The 22,473-nt window shown below is 45.2% G+C and overlaps 1 protein-coding gene across 1 annotated transcript in view; it reads right to left on the bottom strand.

The window, feature by feature from the left end:
* The window catches only part of LNPK (lunapark, ER junction formation factor), a 691,124-nt gene extending 689,763 nt beyond the window's left edge, over positions 1-1,361 (bottom strand). Inside the window, exon 1 of the mRNA XM_078681527.1 lies at positions 1,227-1,361. The gene's annotated coding sequence lies outside the window, so the exon portion shown is untranslated. The remainder of the gene's footprint in view (positions 1-1,226) is intronic.
* Between the last annotated feature and the right edge of the window lie 21,112 nt (positions 1,362-22,473).

Raw genomic sequence — 22,473 nt, 5'->3', positions numbered from 1 at the left:
TAAACCACTTCATATGAAGGTGAGTCACTGAAATCTCAGACCACGTACTTGGCTGCGGCTCAGCTCGAGGTCATCTTGGATCCTCGATCCCAAATTAAGCCAAGCTTTCATGTGGCTTATACTGGCCACACGCAAGCAGCTATGTCATGCACCAAGAATGAAAGAAAGCATAAAACTTAGATGTAAATCAGGAGAACGAGAAATCCATAACAAAGGCTGAATTGAACAACATTAAACTGGAAAACCAGAGATCAATGCTGGCTTCCCTGCAAGACCAAGTTGTGTGATCCTAGGCAAATACTTTATTTTATCAAGTCTCTTTTTCTTATAATCACATACTAGAGCTCTTTCAAATATGTGATTTCAGGATGTGTGCTGTACAAAAAAAATTGTGTTTGATGTAAGATTGAAGTATTGCTCCATCTATAAGAATCTAGCACACTTATTTTGTGCATTTGACAACAGACGTGCCTTTTAGTGCACTAATGGTATTGTCGTCAGGCTGGGGGGCAGGAAATGAATGTTAGCGTACAAAAAATTATCATTGCCTCTCGATGGAGTTATAAAATAATATTAAATTAGGTGGAACGCTCCAGGAAATTACATAAAATACGCTTTTTAAATAGACTATCATGAATGGTGTACGATTTATATTTTCAAAGCTCGGCTCGTGCCTGTTCATTTGTTGAGTCTCTTCCATCTACTAGGAAGCGGTCAGATACTAAAGCAGGAGGTGAGAGACGTATACTCATTGGACATACCTGGCTCCAACATATGATGACAGACTTTCTAAGCAATGGCTTTAGGGAATGGACCCAAACAAAACAATGAATGGAAGCAGGTTGAACCAAAACAAAACAATAAATGAAAGCAGGATGAACCAAAGTCAACGCTCTATCGGAAACAATACGAAGTTCAAACAGCTTCAGTGTCAAGTCAGAGCTTGGAAGCAAGTGAACATGAAATAAAACAAAGTTTTATCAACACTGCAGTTAACTAACGTAGGTTTATATATTGGCTAAAACCATAAGTTAGTCTACGGAACCACTGGTTTAGCGGCGAGGAAACAAAATAAGATACTGAGTGGGCACTTGTTCTGGCAAGAGGGGAGCATGAGTGGAGAGACCCCACCACCAGTATTAGCGAAGAACCACCAACATATTGTGTTTACCCAGTCGAAAGGTTGAGATAACAGGGATAAAGTAAGCACCCTGTCCGCTACTTACAGGGACCATCCGTGAGTTCAGCCTCATGCCCACTGACCGTCGTTGCTCCTCTAACGGCAGTCATCTGTCTGTAATTTTAACACTTCCGGGTTACCCAACAACCAATCCAGGGCAGAACATAGTCTGTGAAACTCGTCTGGGCGTGGGAGGTTCTGCTACTGTGTAAAGTAGCCTAGATTTGGAACAGTGGAGGCTCCTTAGCCAATCATGGCGAGCCACACACAATTCCGAGATGCTGATTGGTGGATTCCACACGTGCCCGTAGCCGAGCCGTCCTCCTTGAGTCGGTGGGAGTTGCAGCCTATTTCGGAGCGGGCTGGGTTTGGTTGGCGGTCCACGTGAAGTGAGCTAGCCACGGACCGGGCGGTGACAGGCTGCATCAGCAAGCCACGTTGGCCTCCAGCTGTCTGCCATTCTAGATAGGAGGGAAGGATGGGGCGGGGCATGCGCGCAGTCAGGTCCCGGCTGATTAGAGAGCGAGCGTTGATTGGACTCGGGTACAGTGTGGCTACAGGGCCGAGAGTTTTGGTAGAGGGCGTGACAGCTTAATGGATGTGGCAGGGGACGGATGGCTTTCAGGGTAGCAGTTTTGTAAGGCTTGCGTGGCGTTTCTAGGATTTCCTACGTTTAAGGTTAATTCTTAAGTAGAACTTTATATGAAATGTTCTGTATTCATTTTTAACATGGCCTGTCAATCTTTGTTTACTTTCATTAACAGCCAGGGGTCATTAAGTCAGCTGCAAAACGCATTTTTAAGTATTTTTCCATTATATTTACTGTTTAAAGTATGTATTGATAAGGGTAAAACATCTAGGCTATAGGGAATTTTCCTAATTTTTGTACAAGGAGGTACATTAACTTACCTATCATGCTGTTATGAAACCCTCTAGGTGCCAACTCTACTTACACGGGATATTATCTTCTATCACACTAGTTTGATTCGTATACGGCACGTTATTCATGCCTCTTGTCATTGCAATTGCTGTACTAAAATTGCATTTTTTCGTGTAAAAGTCATTCATTATATAGCTCTTGTTCCTCCCTATTTCCTTCATTTCAAATTTGTTTAATTTTAGAATAGAAAATAAGGTGTGCGGTGATGGTATTGGAATGATATTTTGACGATTGAAAAAATTGTCTTCCTTATTTTAATTTGAACTGGTAGTGTACAGTAAGTCTTAAACAATAATTGTGGGAAGAGTGCATATCGTAAAGTAAATATATATAGAGAACGTGATCAACACTGGAGAAGGGTAAAGCGGACAAGAATAGAGCAAAAATCATGAAATTAAAGGTTATTTATTGTGGAAAAAATAAATAAAAAGGCGAACAGAGAGACGGGCTGCTCAACTACCTTCCCACTTTCCTCACATGAACTTTCAAGCATCGGTCCCCATCAAGTTCCTAGGCTTGAAACATTGCTGGGACTCGGCAATGCTACAAAAGAAACCAAAGAAGGAACACTATATATATATATATACATATATATATATATATATATATATATATATATATATATATAACCCTTTCTCTTCTTACAGGAAAAAATCTTCTAAACTATGAACATATAACATATGCAACAAAGTCAGTCCCAATAAAACTCCTTCCATCTACTGTGTGGGCTGCATATACGTCTTAGTTTCTGTGGTTTTCTGTCTTGCATCGCTTGTTCTTCTGTTGTGAATTGTGGCCGGTTGTCATCTTTGTTACTTGGCCTGTGTCTAGCACCATAAGAATAGTAGTCTTTTTCAGAGTATGGTAATATTTGTTTTTCTCCAGTCTTGTGTTTTTATGTGCAAGTTTTTTTAAACAAAGCCACCTTAGACTCAATCCAGTTGTTCCCAGGGCACAAGCCCTAAAAAAAGAAGTGGGGGGACGCTGACGTAACAACAGGAAGTGACGTCACGAAAGGAGGCTTGCACCATCAGACTCATTGCCTCCCCTAGTTCACCCTTAGATGTGATTGCATTAGAGAAGCCAGCACGTGAGCAGCGTTCTGCATGAACTCCGATCTCGCTCCAGAGAGGGCAAAGAGTGAATGTTTGGCTCCATTTGCTCCAGTTGTAGAACTTACGGTAAAATAAGTGGGGGGACGCCGTCCAGCCCCGTGGTACCACGACTCGAGCCCTGGTTGTTCCTGTCCTTTAACATCACTAATGCCCCATTTTGTCCCTTGACTTCCAGTGGTGAGCTATACTTATTCAAACTTTGTTTGTGCATGCATTGTCATTTTACCCATTCCATATTGCCTCCTTTAAAATGTGCAAGCTTCTTTCTTTGTCGCTCATTGCAGTTTTTCATATTGTCTTTATTTTTCTTTTTTGTTTGTATTGTTTGCTTGGAATTTTCGTCTCCTGAATGTATTTGTCCACCAGTGTGTCATATTGAAATAGGATTTACGACCTCTCTTTAACTCAAAGTGGGTCCATTTTGAGTCTCCTTTAAATGTAGGTATCCTATAAGCTTTCAATGTTCCAAGTATCTGAGGAAATGCATCTTCTTTAATGTTCACCCCTGCTTTTTGGGACTGATGCCGCTTGTTTTTCAACTCTGAGAGTGCACTGAGGCCTGCCAACCAGACCTCCGTGCCAGTGCTTAACCCCATACAAAAGATATGTTTAATTAGACACACCTAATTGGGAGGTTCTGAGTTACTTATAAATCCATAGTGTATGGTACCCAGGGCATGTAAGACAGAGGGTTCACTCAGGACTGCAGCACTGATTGTGCCATCCGGCATGTGACAGACGTAAAATGGACACCCTGCCTGCCACTGCAGACTGACAGAGCAGTGTGTCACCCTGCTAACTTGACTTTGTCATTACGCCTAATGACAAAGTAACAACTTACCTTAAGTAATATGTGTAAGACTCCCCTAAGGAAAGCATATAGAGTCCTATGGCAGGGAGCTATATATTCTTAAGTAAGACATATGTTTTAATATTTTTTAGCAGCAACACTTCCAAACTGTTGTTTTGCTGGGGAAGGTTAGGAGCCCCACTGGCTAACACAGTGTTAAACAGTTGGCACTGCAACTAAAGGGGACTACCTAACACAGTCACATAAGGTATTGAATTAATTGAAGATTATCTCATGATGCTTGATGGGGAATCCCTTTGTTAGGACGAAATCCCTCACCCACCGTGGGTGGCATGCTTCATCAATGGGATTTTCCTCATGACAGGAAAACCTAGTCCCACCACATGCTTCAACCCCCTCTCTGAGAGGGAGGAGCTCATGGATGTTTTGTTCCTAATTAGTAGGATGTGCTAAATCATGCAATGAGAAGAAGAATATCTGGTTGGGTAGAGGGTGCAGCGCAAAAGAATATGTAAACTTTGTGGGTAGCGATGTTAAAACTAGCTACCAGGAGCAACAGGGATGACTTTATTGACTCGTTCCTGGTGGCAGGATTAAAAACAGAGCACCTGCAGCGGTAATTTATAACTGCAGGTATCAGACGAAGACAGGTCTACATGTTTCAGCCTTATAGACCCAGAAAGGTGTTGCAGCTTTCGTCAGGACCTAATTATGCTACTGCGTGACAAAATGTGATAAGTGATAAATAATAAAGATGAATACAACACCAGTAACCCTACTGATTGCGTGAATGATTACTGGTCAAACCTGTATGGAAAACACAAGCAATAGGAGATCATTCAAACATATGACTCAAAGCATGTCTGGTATTTACTAAGCACAACAGTGTGGTGTAATTCTGCCATCTCTGGCCTACTGTTATGACTATTATTGTGTTAAAGAATGTAAAATGTCCTAGTAAGCATTACAGAAAGTTTCAATTCTATTAAGGACACAGAGGCGAGGATTATGCTCAGACTTTCTTTATTCCTCCTTCCAGTAGTTTTTAACTTTATAACTAACACTCCCATGGTGCCTTAGCAAGATCATGTACAGTCCACCAATAGATGGTCTCCATCATCCCCGAGGGCTTGTGCTTCCTGTGTCAACTCTTCTTTCTTGACTGCGAACACTGAATCCTCGCATCTTGTCAGTCATTTTTGGAACCTTCAGAACCTGGAAGAGGTCAAACGACAAACCCATGACTCTGATCTCAATACATGACCAATAAATATTCTTAACATATCCTTTAAACATAGTGAGAGAACATCTCAATATGAACAGTAACAGACTCTGCATTCCTAACTTGATTTGTGACCACATTGAAAACAAACTTAAAGCATATACTTATACCATGATGGGTGCCCTCCTTGAACAATATCGGGTGGGAAACCGGACCCTCGGAGCCCTTGGCGGGAATAATCCTCGCCTCCATGTCCTTAATAGAATTGAAACTTTGTCATGCTTACTAGGAAATGTTTCATTCTATGTCAGGACCGGAGGCAAGGATTATGCTTGTTCCATGCTTATCCACCACCAGCGACTTCATGTCTCCGACTGGTTTAAAGTAGAATCTCTTGAGCATAGAGTCAGACGACCAGTCTGCAGCATTCAAAATATCCTCTAACCTGGCCCCAGGGAGAAAACTTTTCAAGCCATGGTTCCTCGCACTGAATGGGTGCCAAACTGCGAGACATTTATGTCTGCTTCCTGCATTACTCATTGGATCCAACGGGCTGCAGTTGGTGGCGTAACCGCTTTGAAGGGCTTCCTTAAGGAAATCAACAATTGGCGTTCCCAAGGAGGGCGAGTTTCCTCCGTCATACTCTCATACTCATTGAGACATCGGACCACACACAGCATTGGTGAGTTATCAAAAGCCGGGTAAGATACCACTCTGGAGTCTGACTTAATCCTGCGAACAATATGGAACGTAACTCCCTACGGAGTGAAAATCCGTCCTGACATGTCCAGTGCTCTAATGTCCAACACTTTCCGGGAAGAAATCAGGCACAAAAGCATCGCCAGCTTAGCAGATAGTTCTTTACGGGACAAATACTTTTTAGGTTGCCAAGATTGGAACAGATGCAACACTTTATTAACGTGCCAAAGTGACGAATACCTGGGCTCAGGAGGGAGCGTGAGGCAGATTTGCCTCATCAACTTACAGACCATTGGGTGCTCTCTGACTGGCTGACCCTGGACTGGCGTATGGCTTGCTGAAATCGTCGGACTATAGGAGTTAACCATGCGGTATGCCAGTCCCTGGGCCGCTAGTGACGCCAAAAAGTTCATAATGGCTACTACAGCACACCCCATGGGCTCCTGATTGTTCCGAACACACAAACTGACCCATCTGGCTCAAGCTGATCTGTATCATTTATTTGTGCTGTCCGCCCACGCTGCTCCCAGCAGCTTTTGAGCCTCATTCAAAAGGCCACAGGCTCTCCTGCAGTGCCTGAAATCCGCCAGGGCACCAATGGCATTCTCCCTTGTTGGACTAGAGGATGGGGATTGCCCCGGGGATCCCTCAGAAGGAAAGGATCGCGGGGTAGAATGATTGGAGAATCCCAGGAAAGTTTCAGAAGAACTGAAAAACACACTTGCAACCTCCAATACGGTGTGATCAACGCCACCTTCGCTTGCTGTCTGCGGATATGCGCTGTCTCATTATCATTGCGAACGGAGGAAAGTCATATCCCGCCTCCTCGGACCAGTTCTGGAGAAAAGCATCCGTTGCGGCCGCTAGAGGGTCTGGTTTCCAGCTGAAGAATTTCGGTAGCTGGTGGTCTAACCGGGACCCAAGGAGGTCTACTGAAAATGGGCCCCACTTGTTGTGCTGTCTCTGAAATGTCTGTGGGTGCAGTTGCCACAAATTCATGTCCGGCCAGCTCCTGGAGCACCAATCTGCCACCACATTGGAGGCTCCCTGGAGGTATTCTGCCTTTACCGAGATGTTGTTGGAGAGGCAAAACTTCCAAAGGTCCTTGGCCAGATGCGCTAGCGCCTTGGACTTCGTACCCCCGAGGTGGTTGATGTAATGGACAGCCGAGACATTGTCCATTTTCAAGAGTACACTGCAGAACACTTTGTCCTTCGTCCAGCACTGGATCACGAAGGAGCCCGCCATCAACTCTAGGCAGTTGATGTGGAGCTGGCCTTCTTCGGCAGACAACTTTCCCCCTGTTATGGAATCCCCGCAACGGGCTGGCATCCAACTCTATTACCAAGTCTGGATCGCAGCCAAAGATGGCTCTGCCGTTCCAGGCTTCCATATGGTCTAGCCACCCTCTCATTTCCATGCAGACCTCCTCCGTAATGGGAACCTGCTCTGAGTACTGCAGGCCCCTGCTGAGGTGATAGGCCTTCAAACATTGTAATGCTCTGTAATGGAACGGGCCAGGGAAGATTGCTTAAATCGAAGAGGCGAGAAGACCCACAAACCAAGATATCTATCTCAGTGAAGTGGAGGAGCGTTCTAACATTCTCCTCAGTTCCCGGGGGATCTTGGCGATCTTCCTCGCTGGAAGACTCAGAGTGCGGGCCACCAAATCTATAGTGAACCTCAAGAAGGTCACCTATGTGGATGGGGTCAGAAGAGACTTTTTGGCGTTGATCATGAACCCCAGATTCTGGAGAAGATCCACTGTTTCGTGCAAATGGTGCAAGAGGCGCAACGGGCATTGTTCTAAGAGTAGGATATCATCCAAATAAATGATGAGCCGAGAGTTCCTGGCCCTTAGTGTTTCCACTACCAGTTTTAGAACCTTCATGAACCACCACAGGGCCGATGAGAGGCCGTAAGGAAGAGATGCAAACTCGTAAACCTGCCTTCTCCATTGAAACAGCAGGAAGCGCCTGTGCGTGGGAAAGATGGGTACCACTTAGTACGTGTCCTTCAAGTCCAGATGGACCATCCAATCGTTGGGTTGTAGGAGGTCCCGTAAAAGATGGATTCCCGCCATCTTCAGTGTCCCGCACTCGGAGCGCACAGGAAAACGACGTTGATACAGTTTGTACCAGAAATTATGTTTGAGACTTTGGTAGCCCCCGTTAGACACACGGCAACGCTTAAACGTCGTAAGAAACAGAACCCCTTTGTGGGTCAGAATTATCACCAAAAACAAAAGAATACATCTCAGAAGATATAACCTTAATAAAGTTGCTGGACGAATTCCCTTATATGCGATGAAACACGTGTTGGCTGTCTGAAGACCCTTAGATTAAATGAAACAAGCGAAGGATTAACTGACTTGTATATTATTTGTGCTTACACTGCATTGTTTGAATTATGTGAGATACCTGTGACGTGTGCTGGGGATTTCAAAATATCCCTCCATCTTGAAGTGGCAGTAGACCAGCCACTGGTTGAACTCTTTTAGGTTTATTACCGGTCGTTGGCCTGCGTCCATCTTGTCTACGAGAAATTTGTTTCTGGAATGCAGATGGGATGATACAATTGCTCCTTTTCGCAGCAGGTTCACCACCTTCTTGTCTATTAGTGAGGCTTGGTCCTGCACGAAAACTAGTGGTCTGGGTCGGGCAGCCTGAACAGGTGTGCCGTAAAACTCTACCTGGAAACCTCTGATGGTTTGAAGTACCCAAGCATCTGAGGTAATGGACCTCCAATTGTGCTCGAAAACCGCCAACCTGCCACCCTCTTATAGATGGTAAGAAGGAGAAAGGCTCACCTGATATGGGCAAGGGCTGGCCTCTGGTTGCTCCTCTGCGTCCGCTGCCTCTGTAGCCTCTCTGGGATTTTAAAAACTCTTGCTTGCCTGAGTCTGTGGCTCTTTTGCCAGCCTTTCGAGGACCTTCAGTGTAAAAGTAGCTGGTCAAGCGCCCTCTGCCATGACCGGCCCTGACAAAATCTCTAGGGTGGAAAACCTTTTTAATCGATGACTGCGCCTTATCTAAGGATGTAAAAGTAGAGACGACCTTCGTCAACTCTTTGATGATTGGGTCTCTAAAGAGACTGCCCTTCGCAACTGTGCCCGCCTACGAAGAGGCCAAGTCCCCAAGCTTGGGATCCACTTTCAGGAGAAAAGAGCGGCGCCTCTCTGTAGGAAGGGCGCAGTTAGCATTTCCCCCAAAAACTATTGCGCCTTGTGCCCATTTGGAAAATCTCTCCAGGGGAAGAGGGGTGCCTGCCAGTTTGGCCTCTTCCGCCAACTACAATATTTTTGTAATGGGCCCTGTTATGTCTAAAAGCTTATCCTGGCAGGATTTCCAGGATCTATCTATCTATCCCCTTTTTTGGGTCCCTTACATACTTTTGCAATAAGGTGGCCATTTTTGGGCCGACCTCTGGCGTGGTTGCTACTTTGCCTGGAAGGGCAGGGCAAGGGCACTCTGCTCTGAGGCAAGCCCTTACCTCCTTATCCAGAGGTTTGCACAGCCTTCCTGCAACAAAGGCCAAAACCTTTGGAGAGGGTGTCCATTCCGAGGACCTTGGGTGTATTAAGTCCTCTGGTACCAACATATCGGAGAGCTCCACCGCTTCTTTGGGTGTGCCTGAGGGCGACACTATGGGGCGCTAGGGTCTAGAGGGGCCTGCCTCGTTTGCCGAATCCCCCAAGGATTCTTTCTGCACATCATGCATGAACCCTGTGGTCTCTGGGATGTCTGGGTGGTATCCTGCCCGGATCACTGAAAGAATATCGACTACCACAATATCGAGTACCCAAAATATCGAGGTGAAAATATCTACTACAAAAATATCGAGTTTGTATGTACAAACAGGTAAGTACAAAAATATCGACTACAAAATATCGTTTACAAAAATATCGTTGTAAAAAATATCGACTTTACTAAAAACAATGTTTAATTACATTAATATAAAAAATTAATTACTAAAATATAATTAACAATACTTAAAATAACTTTTAATAATTAAATATTTAATGAAAGTAAAAAAAAATATATATTTTTAATCATATTTCTTAAAACATATATATATAGTAACAACATTTAATTAAATAATAGGCAATATTGTATATGTACCCCAAAAACCCAAAACTGACCCTGAACCCTAAAAATACCCCTTTACCCAAAAACTAAAAACTGACCCTGAACCCTAAAAATAACCCTTTACCCAAAAACTGAAAACTGACCCTGAACCCTAAAAATACCCCTTTACCCAAAAACTGAAAACTGACCCTGAACCCTAAAAATACCCCTTGACCCAAAAACTGAAAACTGACCCTGAACCCTAAAAATACCCCTTTACCCAAAAACTGAAAACTGACCCTGAACCCTAAAAATACCCCTTTACCCAAAAACTGAAAACTGACCCTGAACCCTAAAAATACCCCTTTACCCAAAAACTAAAAACTGACCCTGAACCCTAAAAATACCCCTTTACCCAAAAACTGAAAACTGACCCTGAACCCTAAAAATACCCCTTTACCCAAAAACTGAAAACTGACCCTGAACCCTAAAAATACCCCTTTACCCAAAAACTAAAAACTGACCCTGAACCCTAAAAATACCCCTTTACCCAAAAACTGAAAACTGACCCTGAACCCTAAAAATACCCCTTTACCCAAAAACTGAAAACTGACCCTGAACCCTAAAAATACCCCTTTACCCAAAAACTAAAAACTGACCCTGAACCCTAAAAATACCCCTTTCATTTAACATAATTAGCAATTAATCAATTAAATAAAATTAATTACCAATTACATTTTAATTAATTAACAAACATTTTTTAATTAACAATTAATTAAATATTACTACCAATTATTAAATTAACATATTTAATTAATTATAATTAAATTACTTCCCACCCTATTCCCCTATAAACCCACAACCCGCTAGAGAAAATAAATTATTTTAATTGACATAATTAGCAATTAATCAATTAAATAAAATTAATTACCAATTAAATTTTAAATAATTAACATATATTATTTAATTACCAATTAATTAATTATTACTACCAAATAATAAATTTACATATTTAATTAATTATAATTAAATTACTTCCCACCCTATTCCCCTATAAACCCACAACCCGCTACAGAATTAAATTACACAATAATTAAAAAAATAATTAATTAAAAAAAATAATAAAATAAATTGACACTTTTCACACATATTATAACATAAACACACTATAAATAATTAAATATTATTTAAAAAACTATATTTTTTACTATCTAGATTATATACTTGGATATTTTCACTGTCTATATTATTTACAGTCGATATTACTTCCCTTACCTTAAAAACGATATTTTGGCTGTCGATATTCTGTCTAGTCGATATTTTCTCCAAACGATATTTAAAACTCGATATTCTGTCCAGACGATATTTTGGAGTCGATATTATGTCTGTGCACCATCCTGCCCTCCTACCTCTGGCCTTGCTAAGAAGGCTCTCTTCAGTCGTTCAAAGGCACCCACATCCATGCGCGTGGTGCTTTTGCGCTTCGTGGCACGTTGGGGTCGTTCTGCCTGGCAAGCATATGCTATCTGCATTATGCGGTGCTCAAATGGTCCCATAGCCATAGTCATGGGGGAGGAGTATGCAGAGGAAGAGCCCCTGCAGGTTCTCCCCTCGATGACGAATTCGTCATCGAGGGGGAGAACCTGCAGGGGCTCTTCCTCTGCATACTCCTCCCCCATGACTAGGGAATAGACACTACAGTGGCTGGGATAAAATATATATAGGATAACCCCCTTTTAAAGCGCTCTGTGCGCTAGTACGCAAACCTATTGAAAAATATTGGCAATTTCTTTATTGTGATTGAATCACTAAGTTTTGTGCCGCCAAGCAGCTCGCTGGAATTATGCGGAAAAGGGGCAACCCGCCCTTACCTATCGGGTTTCTCACTAGTCTGGGCCCACAGCCTCTTAGCACCTACAGTGTCTTTGTATGCCTCGAGGCGTGAATTCAGACCCGCTTTGATGCGGGCATCTGGCTGCTATCAATTTCATATACAGACCCACACTCAGGTGGGCGTCAGGGCTTCCAGACTTCTCAGGCCTCTGTGCGCTCTAGGAAAAGCGGGCTCCGTGACTAAACTCATCGACTTCGCCGCCCAAAGCGGTCGGGATTAATGAGTTGAGACATGCGCCCCACTTCAGTCCCGACGCGCACTGCACCACTTGCCTGTCTATGAGGGGGGCCCCGAGTTTATTGAAAGGAAATGCTACCACACAGGCCCGGTTCTAGAGGGTGGGCCGGGTGGGCCTGGCCCACCCAAACATGAGCCTGGCCCACCCAAACATGAGCCTGGCCCGCTCTTGGGCGTCGGATTGTCAAGGCGGGCCCAGGGCCCAAGGCTTGTTGTGAGCCTCCCCATCAGTGTTCGGGCTTGCTCTCTGGATCCGAGCTCGAGAGGCTGCTGCAGCCCAGCACAGATTTTCGCGGCCCATTGTCATATATAGAATGACAATGGGCCAAACCCAGCAGTCGCAGCATGTGGTGGGAACCTTCCCCTCTGGCCTTAGGGTATGACAGTGAGGCCTCACCACCGGAGATACTGCTACTGCGGGCCAGAGTTATCACTCCACTTGGAACAGGAAGTGATGGGGGCAATAAACAGGGTTCTGCTCCCCCCTAGTGCTTAATTTGTAAAAAAAAAATTAAGTCTCGGTGCTCAATATTTTTCTTAGGAGGCTGAAGCCACTTCTTCCAGTTGTCCGCCCAGCCATATTCCTGTCACCAGTCAATTGCACCATTGTCGTGACCAAGCATTCAAAATCTGTCCTGTGCCTCTGCTTTCCAGCTTACCTCACTCAGTTCAATAAGATGCCAGCCCCCCCCTGATGCAATTATTTAATGGGGGGCGCAGACACGCTATATATACTAAGCAGGCCAGGTGATGAATAGATTAGAGAGCAGGGCACAATTATTTAGTGATTGCCCAGGGCTGTAACAATAAGGCATGATAATATCACTAGGATGATCAACAATACACATTCATCATGCCTAAACAAGGGGGGCAGTCTGTGGAGGCATGCCCCGCAGTCGCCCAGCTAGTTGTATTTATTTTGAAGCAGACGAAGGTGTATAATGATATCCGGGAAGGATTTGTAAAGATGTATACTCATCTCCCATCCACACCGGAGTCAGCAGAAGATTAACAGTGGGTGCTGTGAGACATGCTGGCTCACCGTGATACTGGTGTAATACATGCAGTGCAAACAAGTCCGGCGCACATAACATTTGTGTCCGCTACGTACATTCAACTCTCTTTACATAGATAGGTGCATAAAACATGCAAAAATGTAGAAACGGTATTTGTGGCGTCCTTTTGTTTAGCATTTTATGTTTTACTGGGCGCTTTCTCTAAGAGCTAAAAGGTACAATATGTGAGCACCCATAATTTGCGCTCAGCTCCCAAGTGCTACTAAAACTGTTTTGCACCTATTTGTTTTCTATCACCAGAGGCGGGTGACTGGAATGTACATTTGTTAACTTGGTAAGAGAATCCTGTAAGATACGTAGGCACACTTGTGAAAACCGGGCTGGGTGTCCTTGCACTCACTATACCTTCGCTATGATATCCACAAGACAGCAGGAACATGTAGTTTCACACAGCTTGAATATCGGGAATCTTCTCCTAGCAGGCACGTGGGAGGATTCACTTCATTACACAGTGGACTGGAGCGCAGTTGGATGGGGGAAATAAGAGGTGCTTCACATTGGACAAGTAAAACTGGGCCCTGTACAGACTGCCCAGGGCAGGAAGGAGTGTCACACACAGGACAGAGAAACCGCATTCACAGCAGCACCCACAAAAGCATGACAGGCAGCCAGCCCGTGCAGTGTTAGGTGCCAGGCTGGGGGGGCTGAAAGGGAAAGGGGCACATGGGAAGCTCGAAGGGCCAGGCGCTGAACTTACATACAGCCAGGCCAGTTGGTGCCAGCTGACAGCCAGGCGCAGACACAGGTCCAGCTCTGGCAAGAATCCACCACCTGCTCCTGGCAACTTCCAGTAGACAGGGCGCTAGTACTGAGACACACGCAGCAGCTGGCATCGGGGTGATGATGAAACCCCTGGAGTGTCAATACTGGGGCACAGGCAGCTTCTGGTACCAGGGTGATGCTGAGCTTGCTTAGTGAGAAGAAAACAAGTATAGTCCTGGCCCTGTGAATTAAGTGCCGGTGCTGAGCACCAAAAACCACCAGCACAAATTAAGCACTTCACAGTGCTTACTTTCTGCAGATTGTTGGTAGCAGTTGGTACAAGCACTCATTTTAACATGATATTTTGACCAGTGTAAGAGAGAGAGAGGCAGAAAATGAGGGGAACACAGTCATAGGAAACTACTGACAAAGGGAGAAAGGAGAGCCAAACAAGACTTTCACACTAGTGCTGAAGCCGGCCCTGTCATGCCCTTTCTGTTTTTTGTTTATTTAATTAGCAGTCAGGTCATGAGCGGACAAAGACTGTTTGGTCGGCCCTCTGGGGCTCCCCAAACTAGTCATGACCACTCTGCCCTTCTCCTCGCAGGCTGCATTGGCTGCAATGCAGCCTGCATGGAGAACATGCCCTCCACATAAGCCCCTGGCTGGGCGGCGTCCTGACCAATCACAACACTGCTTGCAGCATTGTGATTGACTTTGGGGAGGGAGCCTGGCTGCCTGCTTCCAGTTCCTGCCGGAGGCAGAAGATCAGGATCCAAGAAGACGTGGGACCCGGCCGGCGGAAAGGTAAGCTACATTAAAAAAAAATGCACCCTCGCCCTCCCACCGCAAGTCATGCCGGCTGCGACTGCTGAAGTGGCCCACCCAAATGCACCCTTGGCCCACCCAAATAAAAATTCCTGGAGCCGGGCCTGCTACCACATAACTCTCAAGCGTGATAAATACCATAGAAAAAATAAGCGCTTTCAATACAGGATAAAACAACAATTTTTGCAACAGCACGTTAAGGGAAACGATTTACATACTGGACACTTCTAGCGTCGTGGCAATAAAATATGTATTAAATACAATTTCCCAACAACCCTGATGAGCAAGAGGGAAAAACGACTTAACTGCTGGCAGCAGGAAAGAAAGAGGAATGGACACAGGAAGCACACGCCCTCGGGGATGATGGAGACCGGCTATTGTTGGACTGTACATGACCTTGCTAAGACACCATGGGAGTGCTCGTTTTTTGTTATGAAGTTAGAAGTGAAAAACTGTTGGAAGGAGGAATAAAGAAAGTTTGAGCATAATCCTCGCCTCCAGTCCTGGCATAGAATTTGCTCACCCATGTAGTACGGATAGGAGGCCTCACCTCAACCTGGCAACAGCTCAGGGAAGGGGCACCGCTCTGGAAAAAATAGGGATGACGTGTCAGACGTTCAAAATTTATGCAAACACTTCCCCTAAACAAGATTATGTACAGAAATCTGATCACGTAACTAACCGGATGCACTCATGTACTTGCTGGAAAGATATGCAACAAGTAATGGTACTTGGCTCACATACATATTAATCAACCACGTCAATACTGCAATTAACCTTGTCCCTAAGTAGTATGGGACTCATACTGGAGCCTGTTAGAAATTAATGAGACCAGGCTTCGTGGTTCAAGCAACAAAAAACAATTACTATCTGTTCATTAATGCAGGTAAATGCAGGTAACTGCCAGATGTAGAATTGAACAGATCTAGCAAGCTTTCTAAAATGCAAAAGGTCTTCTTGTGGGTCCAAGAAGGCCCTCCAAGGTGTCCAGAACAACACTGCGGGACACAAACATGTCAAGCCGAGCCGGAGCGCTGCGCACCGAAGGTTAGACCTATAGTTATTCATCAGGCTCACACCACATCAAAAAGGAATTGTTCCTGTGTTAAGTAAAACGAACCTATAACAGCCTTTAAGGGACTTCAGAAATCACACAACGCTGGCAACATAACCATATTGTGAGGCTATGCACTTATGTTGTATACTCAGGCTTACAGCAACAAAAAAGGCATTGCTAAAATGATTTAAATGAACGTGGCTTGGCTGAGCCCCTTACCTCTACATCGGTACTACAGACGGTCGTAAAGCTGCAACCAGAGCCGGTGAACAACCGCACCGGTGGGATTGAAATAGCCTGTGTCAAAGAATTTGCATGCATCTGACGTCACTACGCCATCATGTTGTGGCCGGTAATCATGGGATATGAAGTCTCATTGACTCTCGGTGTTCTTTTGTTTAATGAGACAAGTGGTGCTATTTGCAATTGTAAGTCATGTACCTCATGGCACAGACAATCATAATACCAGAAATAAAGAGATTTATGAATAGTAAACAGAGGCCATCACTCCTCTGGGTCTTGAGAGGTCCCTTGGATGGATTCTTGGAGATGTAGTGCAGAGACACAGAAGTAAGGTTAGAGTGGTTAATACTAAGGTCTCATCCTGCTAATTGATGAAACCCCTGGTATTATTAGTCCTAGTGCAGTGGTCTAAGCCTCCCTGGAAATACAAAGATAAGTTCCACTAATTGACATATGCTCAATGTTGGATCTGAAAGTGTATATGGAGGACCCTAGCTACAATTGTCCAAGAAAATGATGTATAAGGACCTTTATAGTGGATAAAGGCAATTGTGCCCAGACATATGGTCCCAATGATTGATAATAAATAGGACTCCCGGTTTTATGGTATTTATTTTTTTCCCATTTCCGTCTGTATTTATCCATATTTATTTTTCAAGCATATTTTCTGTATTTATCCACATTTATTTTTGCCACAAGCAAAAGACGACGCTACAGCTAGTATTTTTCCACATTTATTTAAATTGACAATGCACACATGCGCTCAGGTGTTATTGGTCAACACTTTACATTCATCTGAAACCTTTGCCATTTGCAAAATGTCCCAAATATGCTTATGGGCATCACACATAGGAGGCGGGAACTACGTTGTATAGTGAGGGGCAAGTAGGACATAACATAGCGCCACGAGAGAGTCGAGGCTAAGCTTAGATTTTTCCAGACAGAACTCGACGAGCGCAGCTCCAGCTCAAAAATGAATTTATTAGACTGGATAGTAAATACCCCTTTTAGGATTGGGTGCCACTTCGAGTAACTTTGTGTCAGCAGTGCAGAGAAACTGTTTGCAGCTTGTTCTTACCAAACATAATTAACAGTAACTGCAAGAGGTTATTGGAAGAGGAAAACCTGGCCTTTTGCTTGGGAACCAGCCAGGTTAGAAGGAATAAAAAATGAATTTAGGTTTCCCACGAGAACCTTAATAATGTGGCGCACTATCACATTGTGCAGGTTACAAGGTGTGCGCTGCTGGAGCGGGAAGGTTACACACAAACCACAAAGCAGGGGCGGCTAGATGGTCCGGGGTTTCTGACTCCTGACGCTGGGTGAGGGACAGGGAAGGATATTGGTTTGGTTGGGTGCCTGGTCGTCTCAGCTCAATGGCACGGAGGAGGCTCGAGTGATCAACTAATGCTAAGACATTGGCACATTTTCTTTACACCGAGGGACTTTCACTGTGCTGAGAGGTGGGCCTCTGCTAAGCGGGTTCTCAGTTTTGGTTAGTCAATAAACGTACCATAGACATTACTGAAATCTATTGAGAGATTCTGAATTGTTCCCCAGGTACACATTGGGCTCTGCCCTGGGGCAGCATCTTTCAATTCCTTTACAAAAGGAAGCTTTCGTGCACTATAGGGATCAACCCCATTTTTTCCACCTTGTCCAGGAGAGGCTCTTAGGCCACCTTGCTGTTTCCTGCAGACAGGTCTAGCAGGGTAAGGACTTTAGGCTCTTCTGTGTCCATGGACAGCAGGTTGTTCCCTCTAACATCGGTCAGAGCGAAGGCTGTTCGCCCCCCCCCCCTGCACCGCTGGGGCTGCGGGGGTCTGGGTTACCCCCTGGCTGTTCCTTTTGCCTAAGTTCTCAATAGCTGCTCATGTGTAATGTGGCTTTTTTTCGGATGGTGCTGGAGGCCTGTGAGATTTCGTGTGGGGAATCGAACAGATTCACTGACAACGGGGTCTTGGGTAAAGCCGGTTTTATTATTTTATACAGCCGCCTCTTCTGGACCGGCACTCGATAATAAGGGAGGGGGTTTACAGCGTCCTCCGTTAAGTCTTTTGCCAAGCCGATCCGCCGATGCTCCCGAAGTCGTCTGGGAGGTGTAGTCCGGTCTTCCGCCGTTTTCAAATGAGGGCCGGCGTACAGCAGCAGAAAAGAACGAAACCAGTGTTAGCCTAGTGAACTGTAGGTGTTTGATTGGGGAAGGGAGTGAGGATTCACACGTGCCGACTAACTACCCCGGTACAGGTGGTGAGGGGGGGGTTTGTGCACGGGATGTCGAGAGCTTCGTTAGGATGGTTTGACCCCCTTACGTCCCACCCAACCCGTGAAGCGTGACCGTACCTGCTCTAGCCACACTTCCCGGGAAGTGTGGCTGGGCGATGCTCCTTCCCGTTGGCCTCCTGGCTTGTCGCTGCAGTCTCGGTCCCTTCTCTGTTCTCCTCCGCTGTTCTGGACTCCTCGGTCGTCACCTTCCACCTCCTTCGACTCTCGATCCCCCTCTCTCGCCTCCTCCGTCCTCCGCTTGTCCTCTCTCGCCTCGTCCGTCCTCCGCTCTTCCTCTCTCGATCTCCACTCCGCTCCGTCCTCCTGTCGCCACTCTCCTTCTCCGCCTCTGGGTGTAACACACACCTGTGGGATATCTGAGCTGGGTTTTACCTGCGATAGGTGGGCGGGTTCAGGGTCCGGCTCCGCCCAATTAAAGAAACACGGGTCCTCGGTAATCTGCAAGGGGTTGTACACGCTGTCCGTTGTTGTCCAGGAGTCGGTGTGCTGTTCGGAAAGAGGGGACATAGTAACAGGTAAGCCTGGAGGGCCCGAGTCCGGTCCCCCTCGTCACAAGGCCTCATATGGTCTTATTATCTATGATCTTGATTGGGAAGGGGGGCTGGAAGTTTCTTTCTTTAGTGCATCTTTCGGTTTCTGTAGTGCATCTTCTCTGTCTTCATTACATCTTGTCTTATTTTAGTGCTTTCCCCTGCACAGGTAATATGGCTATGGTGAGGTTAAAGCCAACTGGCATTGTTCCCCAAACCAGGGAGCGTGCATAAATCACATGCAGCTGAAACCTCACGTGGCGCCTGTACTCGGTGTCATTATCAGATAGCATTTGTTCAACAAAGCCTCATTAACATGTAAATGGTCTTTCAAAGACCTGTGAAGTACTCGGGTGCGGCTGGCAGCTCTGTGTGTGCCCGGGCTGACACCTCTTAAACCTCTAAGGAGGGGGAGACACCAGACGGCAGCACAGCAAAATTTACTCGTATTTTCCCATTTTTATATATAAATACAGATAAAGGTAAACTTGTTTTCCGTCTGTATTTATATGTAAAAACGGAAAACCGGGAGCCCTAATAATAAATCAGCATGAGATATCTAAAGGCAAAATAGAAATGGATCTCCACAGTTTCAGAGTAACGTTATGAAGTCGATGTCTCCTTTACAGTGTGTTTTACAGTGAAGTCCAAGGGATCTCGTCATTCAAGACCCAAATGTCACTATGTAACTCGTGAACCCATCTGTGCTCTCTCAGGAATAAGAATCTTGTGATGTCAGATACATGTGTAGGATTGTGTGTTTGGTCCAGCACTGTCCATCTCAAGTCTTCTGCAGTATGTTCTCTCTCCAGGAAATGGTTTGTGAGTTTAGTAGACGGTTTCCTACATCATACAGTACTTTTATGTTCCAATATCCTGGATTTGATCTTCCGTGTGGTCATACCCACATAACGTAGTCCACAGGGACAGTTTATCAAATAGATAAGTCTTTCACTGTTGCAATTAGTGTGGCGGGCTAGTGTCCAAGGTCTGTTTGTGCCAATGGGGTTGTATGTTTGGTCTGAGGACATACCGCACATGAACTGCATGGAAAATGTCCCTTCATGGTCGGTAATCCCCAGAGTGTTTCTTGATTTGTAAGTCTCTTGTTCTTTGGTCTGGTGTGGTCCAAGACAGACCCTTCTACCGGCCACCTAAAGTAGACCCAACGGAGAGATTGACACTCGAAATAGCCACATTGATGGAGGAAGCGAAGAATAATGGGTGGATCACTTCCTTGGAGAATGAATGACGTAACTACATGAGTCAGTACAAGGCGTGCCATTACATCGCGGTTGTTACAACGACTGCGATGTTACCACGCTATGCCATTACAACGCAAGTCTTTACATCGACTTGCGCTAGATGGCGTGCTAACATTAGAAAAGCGTAATTTACTATTCTACTATGTATGTGCCCAGTACCATTACTTGTTGCATATCTTTCCAGCAAGTACATGAGTGCATCCTGTTATTCACGTGATCAGATGTCTGTACATAATCTCATTTCGGGAAAGTGTTTGCATACATTTTGAATGTCTGACACATCATCCCCTTTTTTCCAGAGCGGTGCCCCTTCCCTGAGCTGTTGCCAGGTTGAGGTGAGGCCTCTTATCCGTATGACACGGGTAAGCAAATTCTTTATCATAATAATAGTCATAACAGTAGGGCAGTGACGGCAGAATTACACTGCACTGGTCTGTTTAGTAAATACCAGTCACATGTTGAAATGATTTCTCCTGTTGCTTGTGTTTTCCATACAGTTTTGACCAGTAAATTATCCACGCAATCTGTAGGATTATAAGTGTTGTATTCATCTTCATTACTTATCACATGTTGTCACACAGTAGCATAATTAGGTCCTGACAAGAGCCGCAACACCTTTCTGGGTCTATAAGGCTGAAACATGTAGACCTGTTTTCATCTGATACCTGCACTTATAAATTACCACTGCAGGTGCTCTGATTTTAATCCTGGCACCAGGAACGAGTCAATAAAGTCATCCCTGTTGCTCCTGGTAGCTAGTTTTAATATCACTACCCCCACAGTTTACATTTTTTTTTGCCCTGCGCCCTCTACCCAACCAGATATTCTTCTTCTCATTGCAGGATTTAGCTCATCCTACTAATTAGGAACAAAACATTCCCTGAGCTCCTCCCTCTCAGAGAGGGGGTTGTAGCCCGTGGCTGGACTATGTTTTCCCATTGATGAAAAAGCAGATTTTCCCCAGATATCCTCAAGCACTGCTTGGCGTTAGTCGCCTCTAATTCACTCGGTAGTTATCAAATAAAGAGGCGGGCGCTGGCAATTGGAAAGCAGGAAACTGATTTATTCTTCGAAGGAAAACACGTCTGGACTGACGAACAGGGCGTCGTTCCGAGGTGCTCTAACTGCATCTCTGTGGCCTGGCCTTTTATATACATTTATAACGTTTTATTGCAGTGTAACACATTGCTGGCATTACTTTGATGCATTGTAAACCATCTTTGGAATCCCCGCTTCAGGCCCGTTCCCACACATATCAACAGTACTGTACCCCCACCCCTGGTCTCAGTAGGTGATTGCTATCTCGCAGCTGGGCATTCCGGCAGGAGCTGAAATACGCGCAATCGGTCGGATCTCATGGGGTTGTGGCATTGATTAATTCCGGCTCCTTTGATGGGAGGCGGAATCCTACTGTACGAGGGCAATAAACTGTATCCGCAGGGGTTGGTTATGGCCTGGGATCGGATCGAACAGCCAGGTGCAGGGGAGGAGATTATCGAAGGGCCCGTTCGTGCGCAAGGGATGAAAGGGTATGTGGGCTTGGCACGGGAAGTGGCTCAGGGGCAGGGTCGCTCTGAGGATGCTTTATGACTCTAGCATGTGTGCTTGGGGGCTGTCACCGTGTGGGGGATGATTACGAGGTCGGGGAGACGTGCAGGCGATCGGCAATGTTACACACTGGCCACAGTGTCTAAAATGGCTGCCGCTTACGCGCTCGCAAATGCCTAAGTGGGACAAGATGGCGCCGGTAATGTTCACATCGTAATCTAATATTTAACAGTCCTTCCTTTGAACATGCCTCGTCATCTTGTCAATCTATGTCAATGTTCATGATACTGTGTATTTCTTTGTCATACAATGCTTTCATATTTTCAAATTTACATATTTTATCCAAAGTCCTAGGGCATATCAAATTCATTAAAAGAGAGCACAAGGGTGGTATGCATTGTATCCCTAGGCAGCAACCACATATTACAAAAACTGGCACAAATATTATTATCAATAATTTCCAGCCCCAGTCTTTCAAAATGCTCCAAAACCAGCTTCCGAGTGTCCAGCCTTCTTGTTCCTGATGGATCTCCGATGTTAGTTTATGAAGGTGTTCTATTGCTTTGTATACGGAAGGTGAATAGTCTGGGACGAAGGTGCAACAGCTGGCACCGATGATGCGGCATGCTCCTCCACGATCCGCCAGTACCACGTCGAGCACAAGGCGGTTCTGCAAAGCCACAAGGCGGACCGCCTGCAGCTCAGCTGTGTTGTTGGTGAGGATTCCAGCTGTGATGTTCAAAGCTGTTTCGACTGCTTGGGTCAGATGTTGG

The sequence above is a fragment of the Lissotriton helveticus genome, chromosome 3_1 (genome assembly GCF_964261635.1).
Source record: "Lissotriton helveticus chromosome 3_1, aLisHel1.1, whole genome shotgun sequence".
Taxonomy (NCBI): Eukaryota; Metazoa; Chordata; class Amphibia; order Caudata; family Salamandridae; genus Lissotriton; species Lissotriton helveticus.
The sequence above is the reverse complement of the archived record's forward strand: the minus strand, read 5'-3'. Positions and strand labels throughout refer to the sequence as shown.